Source organism: Choloepus didactylus, chromosome 9 (genome assembly GCF_015220235.1).
Source record: "Choloepus didactylus isolate mChoDid1 chromosome 9, mChoDid1.pri, whole genome shotgun sequence".
In the NCBI taxonomy this organism is placed as follows: Eukaryota; Metazoa; Chordata; class Mammalia; order Pilosa; family Megalonychidae; genus Choloepus; species Choloepus didactylus.
This window is the reverse complement of record NC_051315.1, coordinates 113,875,484-113,879,377: the sequence shown is the minus strand read 5'-3', so window position 1 is coordinate 113,879,377 and position 3,894 is coordinate 113,875,484. Positions and strand designations below refer to the sequence as shown.

The 3,894-nt window shown below is 48.1% G+C and overlaps 1 non-coding gene across 1 annotated transcript; it reads right to left on the bottom strand.

Moving 5' to 3' along the window:
- Positions 1-2,482: 2,482 nt before the first annotated feature.
- TRNAI-GAU lies at positions 2,483-2,557 on the bottom strand. Its single transcript has one exon. It is a non-coding gene; the product is annotated as a tRNA-Ile (tRNA).
- Between the last annotated feature and the right edge of the window lie 1,337 nt (positions 2,558-3,894).

Here is a 3,894-nt window from a genome sequence, read left to right as displayed (position 1 = left end):
CTCAGGGGCAAGTGTTTAGTCAATTCATCATACTGACTGTTGTTGGGCTCAAAAAATAAATTGATTTTTCATATGTCTCTGTTGCATGTTTAGAGAAGGCAAGAAGCCTCAACCTAAAAATGCACACTCTCTTTTTTTTGGAAATGAGATCTTACTTAACAATACAACCTTTAAAACCTTTGCTAACGTTCTGCTTGCATTGATCTTGCATTCTTGAGAAAACAAAAGCTCTGTTCCTTGTGGGACTTTCTCTGGCATCCTTGTTGCCTCTAACTGTTCTTTAGCTACCTGTATAATATGCCTGAAACTCCTGATGGGCCTGTCCAACTCTGTAAAGCACACAGAAATCAACTTTCTGAGACAGCCTGAAATGGTTCACCCAGTAATCAGTTCTGCAGGGACACAGAAAAGTAGTAAATAAAAACTTTTAGACAGGAGAAGCACATGATTAAGGAGATTAGGTTTCAATGCACAGGTTCTGGGCTTTTGTCTGGAGAAAGAGGAATAAACTTAAGGTGATATAGTTTCAAGATGTTACAGCTTTTATTTAACTCCGCGAGATAAATCAGAGAGCAGTAGGTAGAAACAAGGAACCTTTTGATCTTTGAAAGTTCTGTTAATATGAGACAATCAAACTTAGGCAAGCATTGTAATTAAATTAGATAGGCATCTAGGATGGTTTGGAGGCCATTTAATACTTCATTAGTTTTATTAGGACAGAATATTTCCAAGTGTGGCCCGAGAACCACATACAGAAAATCGCTAATATGTGCTTACTAAAATGCAGACTTCTGGACATCACCTTTGACCAACTGAATTCCTGGAAGGCCTGGGAGTTGATATTTTTTAACCATATCTCCAGGTGATTCTTTTTAATGCTAAATTTTGAGATCTACTTCGTTAGGAGGTAAAAGTTTTCTGAGTTCATTGATAATGATTGCACTTGGCTGCTTTCTTTGGGACATTTAGTTAGATGTCTTGCTGGTTGGATACTAGATGAAGGATTAACCAAGGGATGCATCTGGTAGGAAAACAACTGGGTGGAAGCAGACTATATTAAACTAATCTTTGAATCTGACACGACTATGCAGTTTCCAAAGTTACCTTTGAAAGATATTTAAACTTACAAATGAATACTTGTGATAATCAGTGTAAAATAACTGCTTGAAAGTCTAAGAAAAAGGATTTTGCTTTGGGAGTCTCTATCCTGGTTATGTGTAAAATGAATCAAGTAATTGCTGTATCCTGAGTTCCTAAATAGAAAATCTCTCTTTGTTCTTTAAACGGTTTGGTGCAGTGCTTAATTGACTTTCTTTAATTAATGTTGGCTCGGTAATTCTTTCATTAAAAATCCCAATATTGTGATTACTTTTTCTTACCCTTTATAGGGAAAATGTAGCCTGAAGCTGGCTACAGATAGAGCTTGTTGAGAACCAGTGTTAGGGAAGTCACAGACATCTGTTAAGCGGCCGTTGCCCAGATCCCTCCTCCCCCATCCTTCTCTGGGGAAGTCACCAACACAGGCTAAGCTAAGTGGCCAAGGTCTGACCTTCCTTCTGTCCCCACCTCCATTTCTACCGTGTGCCATTCCACACCCTGGGGGAGATGTTAAGTTGAATGAAAAGGCCCTGCCAGACCTTAAACCTGAAACCCGGGAATGAGCAGCCATAGATGCTTATCAGAAGAGGAATTCTAAATGGCAGGGCCCCCTCCCCACCAAGGTGGATAAAATCCACATTCAACCAGTGTAGATTAGTTTCTCTTCTCCAGTGTGAAGTGGGGCATGTGGAGCTGCCTTCTATCAGCCCCCATCTGGAGCAGTTCCTGGCCACCTTAGGAAACTGGCCGGGAAGGGACTTCTTCCCTTGCTCTTTTGGATTCTTTGGGCTATGTAAGTGACAAGGAGATTTGCCCCTTCTGTGTGGAGAGCCGTTTTTAGCCATTTTCCGGGTTAGGGCCTAGTGGGCATTCTGCAGCCTGCTCCTGGAGTGCGCCCCTCCCATCGAGTGGGCGGGGCGGCGCTCGCGTCCTGTTTCAGCCTGCTCCTAGAGTACACCCCTCCCATCGAGTGAGCCAAGATGGCGCTCGAGCCCTGCTTCCGCATTATGGCGCTAGAAGCAGCAGTCGCTGCTAGCCTATTGTACACGCTTACGTGGTGTTTGTTTGTTGGTTATGATCATTGTATATAAGAAAGTTTCCGGGCAGAGCTCGGGGAGACAGCCCACAAGGAGCCGTACCTGACGGCCGCATCGAGGCTGTTCTCCCGCGAGGCACTTTGCCACGCGTGGTAATCTGTAACAGAGAATGGTTGTCTAGCTTCAGTAAAAGAATTGCTCTCACAACCACCGTGTGGCTCGAGTCGTGACTTTCCAGCCAGATCAGTTTGCGCGGTTTGCATCCCCCTCTCTCCCCTTATCTCTCTGGTCCCCATCGCCGGCCGACCGAGGACTCGAGGCGGGGCGGAGAGGCGCCGGACAAGTGGTGGCCCGTACGGGGATCGAACCCGCGACCTTGGCGTTATCAGCACCAACGCTCTACCGACTGAGCTAGCCGGGCTTACGGCGGACTTCCCGCGCCTGATCAACGCGAGAAGGTGAGTGCGTCTTATTACTTGAGAGTTAGGGCCCGTGGGTTTTCAGGTGACCCCGGGGGACTCGGAAGAGCTCTCCGAGTGACTGAAGTACAGTGCCGACTGCAAGCATGGGGCAGTCTGGAAGTTCGCCTTTATTGGCTCCTTTAAAAACCCTCCTGAAGCAGAGGGGTATCTCAGTTAAGAAAAGCTCCCTACAGAAGTTTTTAGATGATGTTGAGACTCTTGCCCCTTGGTTTCCCTCCACCGGTAGCCTCAGTCTGCCCTCTTGGAAGAAACTCGGTCGCGACATAGATCGAGCACGTCAGACGGGCGTGAGTGTGGACCCGATTCTAGTACCTGTATGGGAGACCGTCCGTGCGGTCCTTGAACTGGAATCGGCTGCCGGCCTTAGCCCGTCCTCCGCCTTGCAAGAGGCACGGTGCGCGCTCCAAGAAACTCAGTCAGTTTCGTCTGCGGACGGCTCCCGTAAAGGCAAGCCGCCAGAGCCATGCCTTCCGGCAGACGGTTTAGGTGGTTCCACCAAAGGCCTCCGTCGAGGGCTCCCTCTGGCGGCCATACCAAGTAAATGCAATTATCCTTTGCTGCCAGACCCGGAACCCCCGATAGACTGGTCAGAGGAGGGGCAGCTTCTGCCGTGCCCTCCGCCCGAATACAAAGGCCCTGACCCGGTGCTCAGCTGGGCCAGAGGCTCTGTTTGTGTTTTTCCCCAGGAACCAGGACGTCAACCAGTGTGGGTTCCGGAAAGACTGGTGAGAACCGTGACATCACCTGAAGAAGCCAAGGAACAGCTGTCAGAAACCAAAAAGAGGATCGGTAACTCTGTTCTTTGCTCTCCTATAGCAATCCTTCTAATCTGCCTTTTTCTTTTTTTTTTAGTGGAACTGTGGTAGCGCAGGAGAGTGGTCTTTGGGGCCTGTGGCATCATCCCCCGACCCTGGCCCCATTCTCTGCTGGGTCTCCCGCCTCTCCTGTGTTTTTCACTCGTACCCTGTCTCTAGGTCTCCACCACCTGCCTTCTGACAGAAATATTTCCTCCACAAGCTTCAACGAGTCCTTCCCCCTCACCAATGACACACTGATCCTCTCTTTTGCTAACCTCTCTGTCAAGGTTGTCAACACCACAGTTGCGGCGAATGCTACTTGTGAAACTGGTAATGGCGAGTTAAGTAAGGGAGTCTTGCTTGAATTTCTTAACGTTACAGGGAAGAGCCGCCAGTCTTGTGAAGGGATTTTGAGTAAAAATGAGACTCAAAGGTGCCTTTTCCTTCCGGGGTTTGCTCCTACAGTCTGCAACCGTTCCA